Here is a 22,182-nt window from a genome sequence, read left to right on the forward strand (position 1 = left end):
GAGATGACATAGGGCACTGGAGGAGAACAACAGCTTCATTAAGGGATTGTTGCTGACAGTGTCTCAACCCCCATGCAGGAAGCCAGTCAGTCCCCCCAGCCCCCACAAACCTATCTTCCTCAAGAGTCCAGAAAAACCAGGTGTGGAGACCCAGAGTTGAGAGACATAGCAGGGCAGCAATGGGGAGAAGAATCAGCTGCTATGGGTGACAGTCTGACAGCTCTCATGTCTAGGAGCCCAGTCCCAGCAACTGGGAGGCCCTAAAAGGTGGCCTTTTTGCCTATGAGCTAGTTCAGTTGAAAGGTGGGTGAGAGGAAGCCTCCTAGCCTTGCCAACAAGAACAGTGAATGTGTAGATCAGCACTTGCTGGGAAGGGGGTGGGGTTTGTAGAACCTGGTGCTTGTAGTATTGGAGACCAGCTACTCCCTGTCTACCCCACTGGCATTAGCAGGAAGGAAGGGACAGGAAGTCCCATTATTTGGACTAGTTGAAGATGGGTGTGTATGGAGGCATGATTGCTGCTTCGGTGAGGGGCAGGGAGAGGAGGTGCAGTCACAAAAGTAGCATAGAGACATCTTCCCTCCCTTCCGCAAGAGCTCCCAGATGAGAGCATTCCCTCTCAGACCCCATCAGCAGGATCATCTCTTTCTTACTCTCCCACTCTCCAGGCAGCAACTCTTCCTTCCCGACCCTTACTCATCATGCAAATACCTCTTCTCTCTCCCACCAATTTCCCTGGCAACAGCATCTTCTCTCTCCCTTTCACTGGTGATAGAAGCTCTACAGTTGGGAGAAGTCATTTCCTTTAACAGCACCACTGCCATGGGATAAAAAACCAAGTATAACCCTCTCGTTAGCAAAGGGATAGGTTTTCTGTGCTTCAGCTGCACTTGCAGTTGGTGGCCTATCATCCCCAGCTGAACTGGGTCTCTCATTTACTGGCTGATGTTTATTTCTCCCTAGTTGCTGAAACTGAGCTCTCTCCATTTCCTTTCCTTCCTCCCAGCTTGCAGGAGCCTGGAATGTATTTTGTCAGGCATGTTGTATGAGAGTAGTCCTTACAAGACACTTGGAAGCATGTAACCTGTAGCTGCTTCTTCTCTCCTATATCATTAGGACTGAAGGCTCTCCCTGATCTCACTCTTTGTAAGAAAGTTAGCACCCTTAAAACCAACATTCAAGCTAAAATTTGAACTTTGCTATCTTGAAAGCTAAAAACTGAGCGTGAACGCTTCAACAGAATTGTTCTATTTCACGATAAGAGGAATTATTCTCTTGTGCTTTGAAGATGTAGTAATGAATTCTGAAATGCAACAAGACACAAATGAGATACTATGAAAGTTTAACTTGGTATGTTTCCATTTTTTGATTCCTTTTGATGTGTGGGATAAGATTCATTTGTACTGAAATAGGAAATCCAAAGGAAAAGCTGGAGTGTTCAGGGATGTAAAGGAACACTTTCTCTCTCAAAGAGGTTGGTGAAGTGGAGGAAATGTTAACTAGATTTAGATGCACAGAATGCAATATCAAACCCATTCGTATTGCATCGTTAGCTTTATTTTAATGATTGGCCAGAGACACCAAAAATTTAGAATAGCATTTAGACTTCCCTATAGTTTGGTGTATGTCTAGATCTGGGATTTTTGCATAGCCCATTTTAAAGTCATAAAAGGGCCAGTTGCAAAGTTTTGAACTGGATTTGGCATGGAGTTTGCATATGTGTATGGAAAGGACAGGCAAAGGGGAGTTTGAATGCAGGGGTTTGGTTTGAGCTGCACATTTAGTTAACTCATTTTTTTAAAAAAAAAACACCCTTCTGATCTATTTAGTTAGTGTTTGGGAGGGAGGGGGAAGCAAGTAATGGAGGAAACAGGAGGGAGAGGGAAGACAGTAGGGAAAAGCCAAAATGGGAGTGAGAAAAGGGTGAAACAAGGCTTACGGGAATTCAAAAAAACTTCATATCAGAGGTGGGCCCATATCCGAACACTCCATACTTGGGTATCTGGGTGTTGGAACCTGATCTGGATTCCAGATATTGCATCTGACTCCTATTTGTGTAACTACCCAACCCCAAAGCCCAGTTTTTAATGCCCCAAAACACTGGGTGGATGGGTGGGTGCTGAAATCTGGGTTTAGTTTGTAGCTGGGGCCCATACCTAACTCACAATGTCCTACAATATGTTCACACTGGATGCAACTGAGCTGTGTTCCTGGCTTAGAATGGCAAATATGTCAGGTCTTACTCAGGCAGTTACGTGTTTCTGTGCCACAGTTTTTCTAGCTTTGGATGCTAAAGACGGTGGGTTCAAATCCAACCTAGGTCATCCTGTAGTGTCTAATTCAATTATGGTTACAAAATAAAGAATATCAATTACAAATATGTTTATTTTATTTAATTTTTATATCTGAGATTTTTGTGGAGTGTTGAATTAAAAAAGCTGTTTGGATGTGGTGTAGCAATCTGGTTGTGAAAAGGCTTTATAGTGTAGATTTGTGCATTTGTTTTTCAGATAATACCATGGGTGGGTTCTGCATCTTTCCAGACAAACGGGTCACAGCTCACAGTCAAACTATTTTTATGAGTCCCCATTTGAACATACAATTGCCTGATATGCAAGCTTAAGTACCTCTTGTACATGCAAATACAGGGTGCTCTCATGCAAATTTTATGGATACAATTTAGGAAGCCCATTTGAAATTTGGCCTTAACAGACACATTCTTCAGTCCTTAACTGATCAAAACTCCCATTGAAGACAAGTGGGAGTTTTGTCCAGTTAGGGCCTGAACTCACTCTCACTGACGTCAATGACACAATTCCGAATAATTTCCTGCTTCCACTTAGGTTGTTCCTGCAAAATATCTACCAGGAGAGGCATGGAATCTCAACACTTATACTTCTGATCCTAGCTGGTTGACCCCAAGCCACCTGCAGGGGAAAATGAAGGGAATGATGAAGAGAAATGTTGCAGCTGCTGGAGGAAAAAGCTAGCTCCTGCCAACAACATAGACTAGTATCAGTCAGAACCATTCCAGGTATGAAAAATATTTTCCCCACTCTCAGTATGCTTCTTTAGCCCTGAAGTTGCTTCACCAGCATCTCACATCTGCTACAGGGATTTCTTCTAATGCTTAGTTATTTTTATGCTAAGACTTGATCACTTCATCCTCCCCAAGTTGTTGTTGCTCCTGCAGAACTCTTTGATGAGTCACACCTTTATTTTTTTAATATTTATTCAGTGCTGATTAAACTGAACTTTCGTCCTCATTTTCCTTAGATGTGGCACGGTGATCCAGAGTTGCTGACCACAAAAAGGGCAGAGGCCTACCCTGTGTTGTATGAGATGCTGGTAGAAGTGAGAGCAGGGAGCTTCTCCTTCCATGCTCCGCACATCCATGTGGATGTGGAGCAGGATATACTCCTAATACCGTGAACTCTGGAAGAAGAGTCCAGCTAATATGCCTGTAACCTCACCACTGCCTCGAGAGTGGCAATCAATCTCATTTGAGGCATGGACTAGCTCCTGGCCTCCAGCCTTCCTGTGAGCATGCTGCAGTCAGTAGTAGCAGCAGAGGGTGGCACCAAGTAAGTCTATTTCCCTCAGGTGTTCCTTGACTCATTCTAGTCTGCATCACTCAGTTTGCTACAGGTCCACTCACCCCACCACCCAGTATTGTACAGTTGGCAAATCAGAGCTGGATTTTGTTCAAAAGCTTGTTTTTGGAACTCACCACACCGATTTCGGGAAATCAGATCTTGACATAATACCCGAAGGAAGTGAAGCCCAAAACACAGACTGGATCCTCACATGGTGTAAATATTGGAGATACACAAATCTACACCACCTCAGGCATTGGCTGATTGTGTTTTTATCCTTTGGATTTATCTATTTGACTGACTGGTGTTTCTGTCTATCTATTGATTTAAAAAAAAAATTAAAAAGACGCTACCATTATGATACTCTAATCTGAGCTCCTGTATAACACAGGCCAAGGAATTTTACCAAGTGATTCTGGCATCAAGCTCATAACTTCTGGGTGAACTAGAACACATCTTGTAGAAGGACAGCCAGTCTCAATGTATCTGTGTAATTCATAATGCAGGGTGATTATAATAAAAGAGCAAACCATATTCCAGGAGCTAGATTCATTGTATTTTAATACATTTGACCCTAAATAGCAAAGCATAAAAATCAACAGAACTCTCAAATGTGCACTGTAGTAAATTGTTTGCATAGCACTACAGGAGTGACTATAAAAGAAAGCAGGGAAGGGTATGAAACCATATATTTTGATAGTTGGAAGTTCTTTGTCCAGGCTCACTCCTACATTAAGAGAATATTTCTGGTTGCCCCCTGAAATGTGTATAATTTCAGATAAACCATGTTGATACAAAACTAGAACACAACCCCCATGGGCAGAAATATAAGCAAAGGCATTTACACTGTACCACAGCATTACTTAGTAGTCTCCAGCTGAACTATATTATAAATGAGCTATCACAAAAATCTCTGGGGAGCTTCTGGTCAAAAAGTCAGCATGACAGAGAGAACTGCTTTTTCTTGTTTGTGTTGTAAATGTGACAAACATTTCACAAAAACTGCATGGAGAGAAAATTAATCACAAAACAATCTGCACCTGCAACACAAAAATACTACTGACCCTGCAGTGACAAGAAATCCTCATTATGGGAAGTTCTGAGTGCCCATAGAAGTCTATGGGCCTCATTCTCCATTGCCTGTCACCTTGTGTGGTCATTTATAGCAGTGCAATATGTGGAAGGAGGACATGCTGATTTGGTAACATTTTATATGTATTTTACATAGGAACAAATGACTACAGTGGGTTCAAGGGCAATGGAAAGCCAGGCTCAATGAGAGCTTAGGTGCTCATCACCTGTCAGCATTGATCCCAGTATTACCCAATTACCAAATGTCAGAATATTTTAAGAAAAATTGTCAAATGAGATCTCGACATTGCTGTCTCAGAGGGAATCCCAACGTCTTCATTTCTCTATGCCTTGATCTCTTCATCTGAAAAATGGTACTTCTGTGTATCCATAGGTGCATGTTATGCCAGGCTGTTATGAGGCATAATTCATTGGTGTTTGTAATTTGATCAGATATTACAGGGACTGGAAATGCCTGTAATAAATTAATATATTGAGTAACATTTTTATCATATGATTCTAAAATACCATATAATTAGTAATATTTTTGCTACCAGTATTTCCCCCATTATTACTAAAGGTATTGTGCAATATTTGGCATGAAACAGTCATGGAGGAATTAACTCGTAAGACACCAAAGAGCCTCTGCACAGAAGAAAACTTCCTTGCTAGGATAGCCATTAAGAATTGAGTTTGGTAGGCAGTTTGAGCATAATAGTACCTAGTAGTGCAGTTGGGGTGAGTCAGACCTTCAGAGGAATAGAGCAGATAGGATTTAATATTCACTTTGGGATTGGAGCAGGAGAAGGGAGTAAAAGCAGAACCCTGAAGGATGGAATAGAACAAGGTTTGGTTAAGCAACTGAACATTAGGGACTAGTAGAAGGTAAGCAGAACCTGAGCATGTGATGGGTCAGTGATAGTAGCAGTACAATAACTAAGGAGCCTGGCCTGTCAGGTTGACTGTACATCCAAGAGGGTGCCTCCCATCAAAAAGATCCACTCTATGCAGCCAAATTACTAAGGATGGACTAGCTGAGACTAACACCTTGGCAACAACGTTAGCAAGAACTGTGCTATGTGGATACACACCTCAATGGGCTAGAGTGCTGTTGTCCCTGGAGTGGATGCATTAGAATGCAGAAGCTGCACAAGGAGTCTTTTTTAGCTCCAAACAAAGGAACTGCTCTGCTTCCTCCTAGCCCCCAAAAGAGGCAGGGCGGAGTGGAGAGGAGCTGTGGTTATGGATGCCCTTCTCCACTTTGACTAGCAGAGCTGACTGGTCTCAGAGAGGAGAGCAGGCTGCATTGATGTAGGATTGTGTATTTGCTTTGCACACTGGAGGACACAAGGAGACACAATCTTTCCTGAGTCTCAACCTGATAGAGTGCTGCTCTGCGCTGCCCTGCTGTATATGTAATTTATACGATAGAGACCTCTCTGAAGTGAGTTCGATACATAGGGAACATACCTCTTTGGCAATAAACTCAATAGCGATCAGAGGGACAAATGGACTAACAATTGAATCATAGAATCATAGAGTATCAGGGTTGGAAGGGACCTCAGGAGGTCATCTAGTCCAACCCCCTGCTCAAAGCAGGACTGAACCCCAATTAAATCATCCCAGCCAGGGCTTTGTCAAGCCTGACCTTAAAAACTTCTAAGGAAGGAGATTCCACCACCTCCCTAGGTAACGCATTCCAGTGTTTCACCACCCTCCTAGTGAAAAAGTTTTTCCTAATATCCAACCTAAATCTCCCCCACTGCAACTTGAGACCATTACTCCTTGTTCTGTCATCTGCTACCACTGAGAACAGTCGAGAGCCATCCTCTTTGGAACCCCCTTTCAGGTAGTTGAAAGCAGCTATCAAATTCCCCCTCATTCTTCTCTTCCGTAGACTAAACATCCCCAGTTCCCTCAGCCTCTCCTCATAAGTCATGTGTTCCAGTCCCCTAATCATTTTTGTTGCCCTCCGCTGGACTCTTTCCAATTTTTCCACATCCTTCTTGTAGTGTGGGGCCCAAAACTGGACACAGTACTCCAGATGAGGCCTCACCAGTGTCGCATAGAGGGGAACGATCACGTCCCTCGATCTGCCGCCAATGCCCCTACTTATACATCCCAAAATGCCATTGGCCTTCTTGGCAACAAGGGCATACTGTTGACTCATATCCAGCTTCTCATCCACTGTAACCCCTAGGTCCTTTTCTGCAGAACTGCTGCCGAGCCATTCGGTCCCTAGTCTGTAGCGGTGCATTGGATTCTTCCGTCCTAAGTGCAGGACTCTGCACTTGTCCTTGTTGAACCTCATCAGATTTCTTTTGGCCCAATCCTCCAATTTGTCTAGGTCCCTCTGTATCCTATCCCTACCCTCCAGCATATCTACTTCTCCTCCCAGTTTAGTGTCATCTGCAAACTTGCTGAGAGTGCAATCCACACCATCTTTCAGATTATGAAGATATTGAACAAAACCGGCCCCAGGACCGACCCTTGGGGCACTCCACTTGATACTGGCTGCCAACTAGACATGGAGCCATTGATCACTACCCGTTGAGCCTGACAATCTAGCCAGCTTTCTATCCACCTTATAGTCCATTCATCCAGCCCATACTTCTTTAACTTGCTGGCAAGAATACTGTGGGAGACAGTGTCAAAAGCTTTGCTAAAGTCAAGGAACAACACGTCCACTGCTTTTCCTTCATCCACAGAACCAGTTATCTCACCATAGAAGACAATTAGATTAGTCAGGCATGACTTGCCCTTGGTGAATCCATACTGACTGTTCCTGATCACTTTCCTCTCCTCTAAGTGCTTCAGAATTGATTCCTTGAGGAGCTGCTCCATGATTTTTCCAGGGACTGAGGTGAGGCTGACTGGCCTGTAGTTCCCAGGATCCTCCTCCTTTCCTTTTTTCAAAGATGGGCACTACATTAGCCTTTTTCCAGTTGTCCGGGACTTCCCCTGATCGCCATGAGTTTTCAAAGATAACGGCCAATGGCTCTGCAATCACATCCGCCAACTCCTTTAGCACTCTCGGATGCAACGCATCCGGCCCCATGGACTTGTGCACGTCCAGCTTTCCTAAATAGTCCTGAACCACTTCTTTCTCCACAGAGGGCTGGTCACCTCCTCCCCATGCTGTGCTGCCCAGTGCAGTAGTCTGGGAGCTGACCTTGTTCGTGAAGACAGAGGCAAAAAAAGCACTGAGTACATTAGCTTTTTCCACATCCTCTGTCACTAGGTTGCCTCCCTCAATCAGTAAGGGGCCCACACTATCCTTGACTTTCTTCTTGTTGCTAACATACCTGAAGAAACCCTTCTTGTTACTCTTAACATCTCTTGCTAGCTGCAACTCCATGTGTGATTTGGCCTTCCTGATTTCACTCCTGCATGCCCAAACAATATTTTTATACTCATCCCTGGTCATTTGTCCAATCTTCCACTTCTTGTAAGCTTCTTTTTTGTATTTAAGATCAGCAAGGATTTCACTGTTAAGCCAAGCTGGTCGCCTGCCATATTTACTATTCTTTCTACACATCAGGATGGTTTGTCCCTGTAACCTCAATAAGGATTCTTTAAAATACAGCCAGCTCTCCTGGACTCCTTTCCCCCTCATGTTATTCTCCCAGGGGATCTTGCCCATCAGTTCCCTGAGGGAGTCAAAGTCTGCTTTTCTGAAGTCCAGGGTCCGTATTCTGCTGCTTTCCTTTCTTCCTTGTGTCAGGATCCTGAACTTGACCATCTCATGGTCACTGCCTCCCAGGTTCCCATCCACTTTTGCTTCCCCTACTAATTCTTCCCAGTTTGTGAGCAGCAGGTCAAGAAGAGCTCTGCTCCTAGTTGGTTCCTCCAGCACTTGCACCAGGAAATTGTCCCCTACATTTTCCAAAAACTTCCTGGATTGTCTGTGCACCACTGTATTGCTCTCCCAGCAGATATCAGGGTGATTGAAGTCTCCCATGAGAACCAGGGCGGTGCGATCTAGTAACTTCTGCGAGTTGCCAGAAGAAAGCCTCGTCCACCTCATTCCCCTGGTCCGGTGGTCTATAGTAGACTCCCACCAGGACATCACCCTTGTTGCTCACACTTCTAAACTTAATCCAGAGACTCTCAGGTTTTTCTGCAGTTTCATACTTGAGCTCTGAGCAGTCATACTGCTCTCTTACATACAGTGCAACTCCCCAACTTTTTCTGCCCTTCCTGTCCTTCCTGAACAGCTTATATCCATCCATGACAGTACTCCAGTCATGTGAGTTATCCCACCAAGTCTCTGTTATTCCAATCACATCATAATTCCTTGACTTTGCCAGGACTTCCAGTTCTCCCTGCTTGTTTCCCAGGCTTCATGCATTTGTGTATAGGCACTTGAGATAACCTGCTGATCGCCCCTCTTTCTCAGTATGAGGCAGGAGCCCTCCCCTCTCACGCGCTCCTGCTCGTGCTTCCTCCTGGTATTCCACTTACCTCAGGGCTTTGGTCTCCTTCCCCCGGTGAACCTAGTTTAAAGCCCTCCTCACTAGGTTAGCCAGCTTGCTTGCGAATATGCTCTTCCCTCTCTTCATTAGGTGGAGCCTGTCTCTGCCTAGCACTCCTCCTTCTTGGAACACCATCCCATTGGACAGGGGATGTTGAACAAATGAGTATATATGAGAGAGAGAGAGATTGCTCTGTAAACCAAAGTGACACACTTAGCTCCCCAGAACTGACTCAGCACTTATCCAAGAGCTGACTATGGGGAAAGGGAGGCACTGTCCAGAGCAATGATGTAGCTGAACGCATACAGGTTGAAATTTACTGCTCAAACTAGCTTGCTGACTAAGTTAATTCTTTGTTCATTTACAGGGAATTTATTTTATTCAGTTAATCCAAAGATTGAAACTAATCCTTCTTAAGTCACCTTGATATAAAGCTTCACTCAGTTTTTTAATTTATCATCTTTTTAGTTCTCTCCTAACTAGTAGGAGTTTCTGTATTTTAGCTGACGTGCATATAGTTCATGCATTGTAACCTCTTATTAAACTTTGGCAGCTAAACCAACACTTTTTTTTAACAAAAAAGTTGCTATACTACAGCAAACTATGGGTCTGTCTAGTCCTGTGTGCAGCCTTCTACAATGAACAGCAACTAACTGTTCATGGAAAGATGAACACTTCTCAAAATGCCCTTCACCATTTGTACATTGTTACTCAAGGTATTGGGGCGGAAGAAGAAAATTTTCTGTTTCCTTCCTGATAACCATTAGATACTGGCTGTACAGTCTGAAGCAAGAAGAGATTTTTTTAATGTCTTATGACTGATTCACCATGCTTGCTCACATTGTGTAGTACCTTACTCCATGAGTAATCCCATTGAAATCACAGGGACTCCTTATGAAATAAGGTAATACTGAGGGTGACGAATAGAATTGGTCAGGTTTTTTTTTTTTTTTTTTTTTTTTGCATAGAGTATTTTTCCAATCCAAAAATTAAATTTAATTGAAACCAACATTTTTTTCACAGGTAAATTGCAATTCCAATAAAAAGTTTTGATTTGATTTAGGAAATTTCAAACAACCTTTTCCTATTTTGTTTTACTTTGACTTAAAGATTGTTTCATTTTGTTTTTTTAGAAACTTTAAAATTTGTTTTTCATTTTTACTTTTTGGATTTTAGTGTGTCCCCCACCCCACCACATTACTTCCTCCCTTTTCCCAAAATGCAACATCTGGAAAATAGTGACAAAGTGTGCGAAGTAGGGAAAATCTGGAACTGAAAGTTGAAAGCTTGTCCTTTATTGGACTTGGACTATAGAACACAAGTGTAAGGTTAGTTATCACAGACATGTGATGGTTATCATGTTTTGACCTGTAAAGCTTTCTGGTAGTTGCCATTAAAAAGTCAGCAGTTAACATGATAGCATCTGAAATATTCCACTTTGCCCTTATTCTTAAAATAGAAATAACAGGGGTGCCTTGTATCCTGTGATGTGGCAATTATGGATAAATAATGAATTTTTAATGGTGACCTCTGGTTTTATAGACCAAAATCATCATCTTCAACTGAACCTGGAAACACATGGGTAGCCAGTACAGTCTAAGAACTGATATAATAAACTTGATACAAGAAAAACATTACTTACTCAGGTCACCTTATTCTGTGGTAGCTTAAGACTCCAAGTACTTTTTGTGGTATGCATTATAATGATTTTAGAAGGCAAAGTCTATATCTTACAGGAAAGCACAAATGTATAGCTAGGCATGGATGGAAAAACCCCCACTCTGGACTACCGATGCTACCTAAGAGTCTGAGAATAACCGAGGACTCTGAAATACCCACATGTTGTGAACCTCAGTAATAATACTAGGTCCCTTATAAAGAACAAACATTATTCTAATCATCTCTAGATGTTTCAGCTTAGTCTACTTTTTCTGGAAAAAGGAATGGCAAAACACAAATTCATACACTCTTTCCTCACCCCAATTTAAAATTCACTAGAATGGATTTTTTGCTTTTAGAAAGACCCAACTGTTTTGTGCTTCCTTCAAGTGGAAGTATAATCCGCATGGTAATTTTTCAAGATTTCTTGATTACTGGGTGTGTTTTATGGCTGTTTTATGTAACAAAATTGATCTGATAAGAGAACTTTGCTAGTAAATAAAAGAAGTTAATATTAACCAATGCAACAGATAATTTCTTATCCAGTTGCATGCATGATACTTTTTTATTAACATCCTGCAGTACATAACACATTGTGGTTTGCCTTATATATAATATTTATTATTAAATGTATAATTGAAAAATGTAAGATGTCCTGTTGTTACAAGAAAGAAAGCTATTAAGTAAAAGTGTACTAAAATCTAGAGAAATCTTTGTGGACCTAAGTTATCTGTATGTCAGTGATTTTTCTAGAGAAATAAGGGGCTGCTAAATAGAAAGTAGCCTATTTTGCTGCAATTCTATAAACCAGTCCTGCAAACATTTATTCTGATGAGTTGTGCTACAGAAGTTCAAGGGACAAGTCAAATGAGTAAGGATTTGAAGGCTTGGCTGTTATCATTTGGTTGCAGTTTACATTCATACAAAATAACTTGTTTTCTGCAGTCTGTTAGCAAAGACTTCCATGGATTACTATTGTTTTCATATGGATAGCAAAATTCTCTGTCTGTTTTCCCAGTCATAAGGATGAAAAGTCTGACTGGAGAATGCAAACATGCTAATCTAACACAGAAGAATTTTCACAGAGGTGTAAATAATCTGTTTTTTGGCCATATGTGCTGCAATTTGGGAAAGGTAAAAATTCAGAGTGAAAATGTAGTGTGCTCTTTCTTCTGTCTGAAACTGTAGAAATAGACAGGCCTACTGCTTTGACTCCTTATACATCATTGGTGCAAATCAGTTGCAGAAAGCATCAAGAAACATCAATACTGACATTGTTTCAGAGGCTTCTTGTGTGAGCAGAATTCAGAAATTTAATTGGTTACAAAACCTATTACACAGTGAGTGGCACTAAGTAATTACACTGTAACTGCTGCACAACTGTTATAATTTTTCATGCAGCTATGTTACATGATAACACGATAACTCTGATGCTAATGCTAATGTTGGGTTAGGCAGCTAAAGAGGGGATTATAATAGAGAAGTGCTAATAGTATGTCGTTAGGAAGCTGGCTGCCAGGAAGCCAATGGAAATGGGAGTTTAGGAAAATAAAAAGAAAGATGGAGGAGGAAACTGGAAAAGAGAGAGGGGCAGAGAAAGTTGTATCCTTTAACCTGGGGATGTTTTAACTCTTGTGCTGTTGTTAGAGTCTTTAAATCCTTGGAGGAGGGGATAGACTGAGAAGTCAAAGAAATCATTACTGTGTGAAAAGAAGTGGGAAGCGATGGGTTTGGGAGCAATCACCTCATTTGATGGCTGCAAGGAGTCTTCTCAAATGCATCTGCCAGGTTTGTCAGATTTCTCCAGTGGAAGCAAGTGGACATTTTTTCTGAAAAGAATAAATTGATATTCCTAAAAATACCAGATATTCTCTGGAGTAACATAAAAGAAAGCAAAGGACTCCAGATGGCGGTATTAGGAACGAAGAGCTCGTGATAGATAGTGGTGACATTTTTGTAGTGTCTGAAAATGAGGAAGGTGAAAAAGTTCCTGCTCTGTATGAATGAGAGGCTTCCTTATCAGGCACATGGCAACATCCCTTTCATGGTAGATCTAGCTTCTTAAAGGGTTATATATATAGCTATATAAATACATGCACATAGATAACTGAAAGTTGACAATAAGTTATTTACAGTCACATTAGTTTTATGTTACATCAGCACAATTATATATATATATATATATATATATATTAAATATATGTACGCATATATACACTTTCTTAAGTGTTGGCCAACTTGTTTCATACTGCACTCACACGTGCTCTCATAGATGGGAGCAGTGTCAGAGAATGGAATGGACAGTCTGTTAACCAAAGAACTCACAGCTGAAGCAAGACAGGCAGAGGATATACTGGGGAGGCCAGAGGTTGCTGACCAAATTGTGTAACTTACAGGGGCAGAAGTCCTGGAGGGGTCTGGTCCACATGAACTGCACACAGAGGTGTGTTTGGCCTACTTCAGGGGCTGGAGTGGAGGGGGAGCACCATGTATCCGCAGGAACACTGAAGAGGGAGGTTTCCTGAGCACAGGGGCTATAATTATTTAGTTGCACATGTTTAAGTATTAGGGGCTCCTTATGTGCTCTTCCTCCCAAGTACACCAGCACATGGACGTATCAGAATATAGCTCAAAATACAGGTAAACTGCAGTGAGGTAACAGTAAACTTTGTCAGTGTCACACTTATACATATTCTTGCATTTGACCATGATCAGTTCAGCCATAACGAGGTTTCTAATTCTGCATGTGCAATAAAACTTAAAGAAAATGAGACATTTGAAAAAATCAAATTGACTTTTTGAAGACATCCCAATCAACAAATTATATTATCCAAATGAAATGAAATTTTATTATAAAGCCATAGTAGATGTTAAGTTAATCATTGCACACTACATTGGCTGAACATTTCAAATACAGAAGCATGAATTGGTTCATTAAAACCAACCAACCAAAGAATCTCCTAACTGGTTGGAAGATAATTTTAAAGTGCAATTAAAAAGATAACAACACCATATGCATGTATATAGCACATTTCAGTTAAAGCTGGCAAAGCACTTTACCATTTAGGGAGAAAATCCATCCCATAGAATCTAGCATGAGTTTTTCTGCTGGGCACTTGGGTTTCCCTAGCTGGAAGTGGTGAACGACATCTGTTCCCTAAATATATTCCCTCAGGAATATCAGGAATGCAAAGTCTGCTTTTTGCTATTTATGCGGGGAACCAGTTGGAGGTCTCACAGCACATTTATTTGTAATTTTTTACACCTTAACTGAAATGGCAGGATGCTGAATCTTTAACAAAGACTTCCTTTATCTGAAATGTTAATTAATCATTTGAAGTTATAAGTGTATTAACAAAAGCAAATCCGTTCTCCTCTCAACTTTTACTTACTTGGCTTTGGTGATGTCACCATTCCACTACTTCTTTAGACATCAGAGCCTTCCAGGGTGGGCTGGCAAGGCTCGATTTTCAAGCAGACAAAGAAATTCTCAGGCCTTTTTCATATGCCGCAGTGAAGTATGAAAGGGCACAAGCCCTTTTTAAAATCTCTTTTTCAGCTTACCCTTTAAAATTAATGAGCTGTTGTGTTCTATTGCCCTGTGTGCTTAATTCGTCAAGAGGTCTTGTTCTGAGGTGAGGTGTCTAAAGGGTTTCCATTTACTATTTATGTCCAGGTCTTTATACTTTTTAATCAAAATAACTTTTGTCTTGCTAGACCACAGTCGCATGTGTAGTGTAGCTGTCTGATAGGAGGCTTAGACTGGTGGCTTATTCAGAAATTATTGCTGATTCTGCCTACTCTTTTCCTCTTTCTTAGATGTGTTTTTCTTTAGGATGATGGTGGGATCTATTGTGCTTATAGGGCTGGTCACACTGACTGTTGTTAAGGCTGTCCAATACTTTCCATTAGAAGACCCTGTTTTAAGTTACTTATAACTTCAGCCATTAGGACTGAAAATTTCATGCTGGTTTTCTTCCTCAGGCTGATTTTTTTTTTTTGAAAAGTTTCAGCTAAAGTGCTTCAGCCATTCCCAAGAACAAGATAGGGGGAAAATATGTTGTTTTGTTCACATCAAAAAAATTTTTCAGCTCTTTCGTTGGGAAGATCTAGCACCTCCATACTTTGGAACAGGGACTTGAAAATTGGCAGGAGGGTTACCCTGCTGTCGGGGATATGCCTTTTGCTGTTCCTGTGAAATATCACACAAATTTGGCCAAGTTATCAGCCTGTAAAAGCTTCAGTTCAAATTTGCTCAGTAGAGATTTGTTAGAGTTTGGCAGCTAAGTTATCAAAAGATTCTGTCTGTGCTGGGCATGCTCCAGCCCAGGAATGCAAGGGCTGAGCAGAATTTTCCCTCCAACTGCAACTTGTGGTTGCTGTGGGCTGCTGTGCCAGTAGTGAAATTAGGGAGATTCTCCCCTGGACTCCTAGTGCTTCTCTTGTTGGCTTCCCAGCAATGTGGAGGAGAAAGCATAACAAGAGCTGGCCTGGGATTGGGGTAGCATTGGAGGAAGTAGATTGGGACAAAGAGCCTGTCGGGGGAGTAGACTGGGAGTTGTGAGATGGGGAAGAACTGATGATATTTTAATGTAGTTTTTTGTGTACAATAAAATGTAGATTTAAATATTTTCTTATAGCCGTTAGTATTCACAGAAACAGAATTAATGTGTAACACAAATTTCTTAATCAGAAAAAATATGAGACAAATGCTGGTTCCATTGAAGTCAATAGGAGTTTATTCGTTGACTTCGGTGGATCAAGATATGGCCTTATAGGTATAGATTTATAACCATCCAGTAGATGTTAGTTCTTGTTGAATGATAAATATTATATTTGTAGACTAGGAAATACTTTCACATACTTATGTAGTCGATATAATTGTTCTGAACTGGATATTAGAAAATAGCTCTTTTTAATAGTTTTTGGTAGGTGGGTGAAATCAGTTGGGATTGATGGGATGGAATTCCATGACAAAAGCAGTCTTGTCACATGTTTTTGTCTGTACATTAATGAGCACTACTCTGGATAATTCAAAAGACTGTCTCGTTTGTTGTATGACACAGAGCTTGAATCCTTGGCACTGGAATTCTTCGTTCAGTTCTTTTAGTTATTTCATCTATGCATCGTCATTACCACAGATGTATCTCATTCTAGCATCCTTAGCTGTATTGATAATAAATTGATATATTTTCTAATGTTATAATATAGACTAAGGGCCAGATTTTGATTTCAGTTACACAGACCAAAGAGGCATTCCTTGCCTCAGAGAGCTTAGAGTGTAAGTATAAGGTCCACATTTTGCTTTCATTTACACCAGTGTAAAGTCAGTTCAAGTCTGCTTTAGTCAACTGAGTAAGTAAGAGCAAAGTTTGATGTGACTGCCTTAGAATTTCGCTTTATGCTGCTGTTGTTTCATATATTTATTTAAAAATACTTAAAAGTATTTCAGCTAGCCCAAAGGCTACAGCTGCAATCTAACAATAAATACTAGCTAATGAAAATACTATCACTATCGCTAACATATCTTCTGTTGGAACAGATATATGTATTAAATAGGGCATAGGATCTAATTTTCCACCTTAAATGCTCCAATTTAGTGTCTTTCTGAGGAACTAACAAAAATGCTTCATGTCCACAAGAAGCTTCTCTGCTCTTAAAAGCACCATGGACGGAAGCAGTAGAATACCACAAAATTGATAGAATTGCTATTTAAATGAACGCAAAATAGCAACCAGTCTTTTAAAAACATAATTTATGGTATTTCACAATGAGAGTACATTGCTGTTCTTTGGGAATTTATTCTTAGCTACATTACAACATACTTTGCATGTCATAACAAGGCACTTTTAAAGAGGAAAATGTTTCCAATAGCCTTTTGCAAGTTAGATGTTGTAAAGAAGTAGACGGATAAATATCAGAGAATGTTAGGTGACAAACAGGTTTAATGACCAGTTCTTAAAACAGTTATATTTATCATAATAGTTTTGGACTTTAATATATTTTTATTCAATTAATTTCAACAGCATCAATTGAATATTTTTGACATATGTTTTTCTGCTGGTCAGATAATTAGTGAAATTTTGTTTCCGTGAAATTATTATAATAAAATTTGCTCCATTATATATTTGACAAATATCTTTTCTGCTTTTCCACAGGCCCTAATTATAACCCGAGTCTGCAGTTCCACAAAGTGTACTTGTTAATTTTGTCACTTCAGGAATGTACCTAACTTTTGACCAGGAAAACAGAAAATGCACACTAGAGTTTAGATATCATCTCAGGCAGGGGTTGGCAACCTTTCAGAAGTGGTGTGCCGAGTCTCCATTTATTCACTGGTTTCAGAGTAACAGCCGTGTTAGTCTGTATTCGCAAAAAGAAAAGGAGTACTTATGGCACCTTAGAGACTAACCAATTTATTTGAGCATGAGCTTTCGTGAGCTACAGCTCACTTCATTGGATGCATACTGTGGAAATTGCAGAAGACATTATATACACAGACACCATGAAACAATACGGAGGAGGTATTGTTTCATGGTGTCTGGGTACATTTATTCACTGTAATTTAAGGTTTCGAGTGCCAGTAATACATTTTAACATTGTTAGAAGGTCTCTTTCTATAAGTCTATATTATATAACTAAACTATTGTTGTATGTAAAGTAAATAAGGTTTTTAAAATGTTTAAGAAGCTTCATTTAAAATTAAATTAAAATGCAGACCTTATCAGTTTAGTGTGATCCTTGTCCTTGCTTTTCCTTGTTGAGTTTTCCAATGTCTGGCACGTATTTGGATACTTTAAGCTGCACACAGGCTTCTGAGGGCAGGTCTTCACTACCCGCCGGATCGGCGGGTTGTGATCGATCTATTGGGGATCGATTTATTGCGTCTCGTCTAGGTGCGATAAATCGATCCCCGAATGCGCTCCCCGTTGACTCTGGAACTCCAGCTCATGAGAGGTGGAAGCGGAGTCGATGGGGGAGCGGTAGCGGTCGACTCACTGCCTTCCTCACGGCCAGGTAAGTAGACCTAAGATATGCTGACGTCAGCTACGCTATTCGCATGCTGAAGTTGCGTATCTTAGGTTGACACCCCCCCCCCCCCCCCCCCCCCGCAGTGTAGACCAGGGCTGAGTGATCAGTTGTTAACTGGCTCTGAGAGGGACAGAGGACAGACTTCATGTGTGAAAATACCTGTTCACACAGGTATGTGGATCCAAATGCTGAAAGCATTGCAAATGCAATTTTCTTCAAACAGTTAAATTTCACTGGCAGGGATGTCCAGCAGGTCAGAATAGAGGCTCCATGGTCTCTCTTGGTAACTTCAAGTGCAGTCCGCAGATCTCTAAACTTTGATGCCCACAATTCTGAGCTTTATAACTGAATGAGCTGCATTTTGAAATCTTCAACACGCATCCACTGAAATACAGACAAATCCAAGTAGCTTTCGTTGAACTTTTCAGATTTAATTAGAAAAGAAAGCATTGGGCCAAATTGCTGGAAATTTTGAAATCTGTCAGAAAATTCTGATTCCAGTTCTTGCTTGTACATTCTAATCTCAACATCAAATGCAGTGCGCTGTTCCATCTGGTGTGATAATGATGTAAGCAGCAAATCAGGACTTAAAAATATCCCAGTACAGTGGCGCTAGAACAATTTTTAAGGTGGGGGTGCTGAGCTGCGCCCTGTCTTGCCCATGTCTGCTCCCCGGTGGCTGGGGCCCGGGGATGGCAGTTGGCTGAGCGGGGCTGGTGGACAGAACCCCGGCTGGCAGGGGGCCGGTGGCCGGTACCCCAGGCCAGCAGCGGAGCCCCCAGGACCGGTGGCCAGGACCCGGGCAGTGTGAGTGCCACTGAAAATCAGTTTGCATGCCGCCTTTGGCACGCGTGCCATAGGTTGCCTACCCCTGATCTAAGGCATGATTTGAACCTAAGCCTCTGTAGATGACAAGCTAGTGTATGAGTTCTCTGGATCACCTTTGATTCTTGATAAGTATTGCCTCTGTGACTTTCTAGAATATCACTAAAGCTATTAACAAAATTACCCGTATTCAGCACAGGAAATATATATACAGGGGCTAGATTTTCCAAAGTGCTCAGGATCTAGAATTGCCAATTTTTAGAAAAGCCGAACTCCCATTTAGGGAATGGCCAGATTTTCAAAACTGCTTATCAGTTTTGGATTCATTGATCCCAATTAGAAGATTGGATCTTGAACCCACACCCTGAATCTTATTTTAATGCTAATTTGAATCAAGTACCTCTTCTGTTATGCTATACTACAGTAAACATTGGAATCGGGTAGCACAAGTCACCTCCTATGTAGGACCAAGTCAATGGTGAATTATTCCTTGTTCACACTGGTGTAACAGCGATCACGATATCTGTCCAGTTGCTTGTTTTTTGCGTTTTGCTACAATCTTTTTTCTTGCTCTCGCTTTCTTTCAGGTTGTTCTTTTTCAATCTGATATACTGTACATCTCTTGGTTAGGATAATGAATGCCTATTAATGGGTTGCTGCTGCAATACAAATTATGCATGGGATAAGCAGCAATTTAGCTATTGTTAGAGGCTTTCAATGTAAATATAAAAAAATAGTGATGTGTCAGATCAGATATTCACTGTCAGGATGATTTTGTAACCACTATACAACATAGTATAAGGACTGCCTAAAGGAGGTAAAGGAGACTCAATAAAAGGAAATAAAGTGAGAATAAATCAGTTGTCACAGAGTCTTAACAGTAGTTGTTGTGGAGGCTTGTTGCTTTTGCCAGGAATCCTCACTAAATGAGCCCACCCTGACTCATCAAAGCAGCTGCTGCTCTGTTTTTCCTTGTGTATGGTAGGTGAGCAGTGTGGGCCTAACTGCCTCACAGCTTGCTGCTGCTTCTATCTGCAGCCTGACACATTCCAGCTAAACCCCTCAACTAATACTCTGTGATACATCTGAATCCATGGAAAAGCCTAGGTCAGAGGGTTTCCAAAGAACAGCAGAAAAATGCTATTTTTAAAATTTTTCTTCTTCCCTGAAGAGTTTTCAGATGTTATTTGAGACAAGACTTAAACAAATTATTGATTATTGCCTTCTTGTAATGCCCGCCATGCAGTAGATCTCTGTTCCCAGACAAAACAGGAATCTTGTAGCCAGCTGGAATGTTAGATATTTAACAGATACACAGTACCCATAACATGGCTGGACTTTTGCATTGCTAGGGCCTGATCATGTGAATTGCTGAGTACCCCCAAACCTCTGTTGAAGTCAATGGGATCTGAAGGTGCTCTGAAAATGAAGCCAAGAATTCACAGCTCTCTAGTGGAAAACAAATGAATTAACGCATTTTGAACTAACAGTTAAAAAGGTACTAAAAAGAGAGCAACTGTCTAGGAGTTTGACTGTGTCATTTAAACTCATCTCAGAATGAGGGAAGCTGCATACCTGTTAGCCTACTCCTTTTTGGCTCCTCTGGTCTCAATCAAATCCAGCCAGTTCAAATGCTTGCAAAAATATAAAATTACATTTTTTGAGCCTTGTTCATCACTCTCTATCAAACTCCAGATGAATTATTGTGTGTTTCATTAACATTGCACAACATATTTTTGCTTTGTTGTCTGGGAACAACTATACCCAGAGCTGTTATAGACTCTGTTTCTCAAGGTTTGATTGGGCCAACTGGAGTTTTCATTATTAGAATCCTTTTCAGTTCTCTGGCCATTGCTCACTCGTTGCCAAAGCTGGACAAATGATTAGCAATGAGTAATTAGTATGAGCAACTTTTAGCTTTTTTATTTTTATTTTTTTTATTTTTCTGTTTTGTGGGTTGATCCTGTTTCTGGAAATGTCTTAGTTTGAGTGAATAAGGTTCAAACTATTGGTCACTCACAAATTGTGCACTTTGTTCACTATTTGTGGTATATGATAGGTCACCTAAGTCACATGGTATTATTTAAGCTCCTTGATTTGATGACTGAACATTTTTTAACAGGAGACTAAGGAAGACTGAACAGCAACTAATGAATAACCAATAGAAACACTCTTGTTCATTCATGAATTCTCTTTTCAGCATTCTTATTGAAATGAAAAGCAGCTGTTCTCTAAACTTTGTGGACAAAAACATATTCTAACAGATGTTGGTGGATATTGATTATGATGGGGGCACTACAAAGTTGCCTTGAACAGGAGTTTGAGATTTGAACGAATGCTGTGAACACTTTCTTATACTATTCAATCACTGACAGTTAGGGGGGAGATTTTCAAAGGCGCATTGATATTGTTAGTGAGATTTGGATGCCTAAGTCACCTTTGTGCCTTTTGAAAATCTCCCCCAAATAGAGTAACCATTAGTGCTTAAAACTTACTTGGGCGCTACCACTCTCTTCTTCCCCCCTCCTCCCACCCTGAGCCTAGTACGCACAAATGTACATGCTTAACATTTAGCAAATGACTTCAGTGGCGTTACACCAAATTGCACCTGCTGAGAAACTGGCCTTTCATTTGTTAGTGGATAAATGTAAGAGTGCCAAGTGTTAACATCAAGGTGAAGGTAAAAGATGCCTGGACAATTTTAACTTCAGGACAAATCTTCTTAATCTTTGTGACATTTTTTTATGTTCTAAACAGTAGGAAAACTCCTTCTGAGCCGCTGTAAGTTGGGGCAAGACTACCTCTCCATGTGACGGTGGTAGAAAAAGTAGAAAAACAGGGCTTTCGTATTTGAAGTGGAAGAAGTGTCCAATACAGGAAGATGGAAAGAGTGAGTGAGGTTAAACTAAAGAATGCCCTAGTCCTTCTCAGTTGAAAATGGAGACATGCAAGATATAAAAATTTTACATGCAAGCAAAGGAACCATTGACATTTATTAGATTCCCCCCCCGAAGCTGTTTAACTTGAGAACTAGAGCTATTTTCAGTCTCCATTTTTTCATGAAGTAAGCCATACATCCAGAAGAATGGCTATTCAGTTGTGGAGTTGTTTTTGTTATAATAATGAACATACAACTCTATGTGTGTGTTTTCTTTTTATGCCTTCTAATCGGCAAAAACTCATCATGTGACAAGTCTTCAACTTTAACTACTGAACTTGTGCTGACATCAAAAGTCATTGTGGAATTTCAGACCTTTGATATCTGGTTTAATGGAAGAGCGGATGGCTGCTATGAAGTAGTTACCAGGAAAAAAAGCGATATTCTAAGTCTTTCTGTTAATTCCTGACACTTTCAGTTTTATGAGACAAATGGTCATCATGTGGAGGAGTTATGTAGATGTTTCACAACTGCTGCTATTGTTCTCTACTGCAATGAGAATTTGGCCTAGAAAATCTCTTTTTAGTGTAGAAAAACTATGAGAACCTCAAAAATAGCAAAACCCATTTCTAAAAAATTAAGATAG

At 40.7% G+C, this 22,182-nt stretch overlaps 1 long non-coding RNA gene across 2 annotated transcripts in view; it reads left to right on the top strand.

Moving 5' to 3' along the window:
• The first annotated feature begins 915 nt into the window (after window positions 1-915).
• Window positions 916-22,182, top strand: part of LOC122461773 — a 150,410-nt gene continuing 129,143 nt past the window's right edge. Inside the window, exons 1-3 of one of the 2 annotated variants that reach the window (XR_006283941.1) lie at window positions 916-1,350; window positions 2,844-3,034; window positions 3,277-3,584. This is a non-coding gene — a long non-coding RNA (uncharacterized LOC122461773). The remainder of the gene's footprint in view (window positions 1,351-2,843; window positions 3,035-3,276; window positions 3,585-22,182) is intronic. The other variant, XR_006283940.1, reaches the window with a different exon arrangement.

Source organism: Chelonia mydas, chromosome 9 (assembly GCF_015237465.2).
Source record: "Chelonia mydas isolate rCheMyd1 chromosome 9, rCheMyd1.pri.v2, whole genome shotgun sequence".
Lineage (NCBI taxonomy): Eukaryota > Metazoa > Chordata > Testudines > Cheloniidae > Chelonia > Chelonia mydas.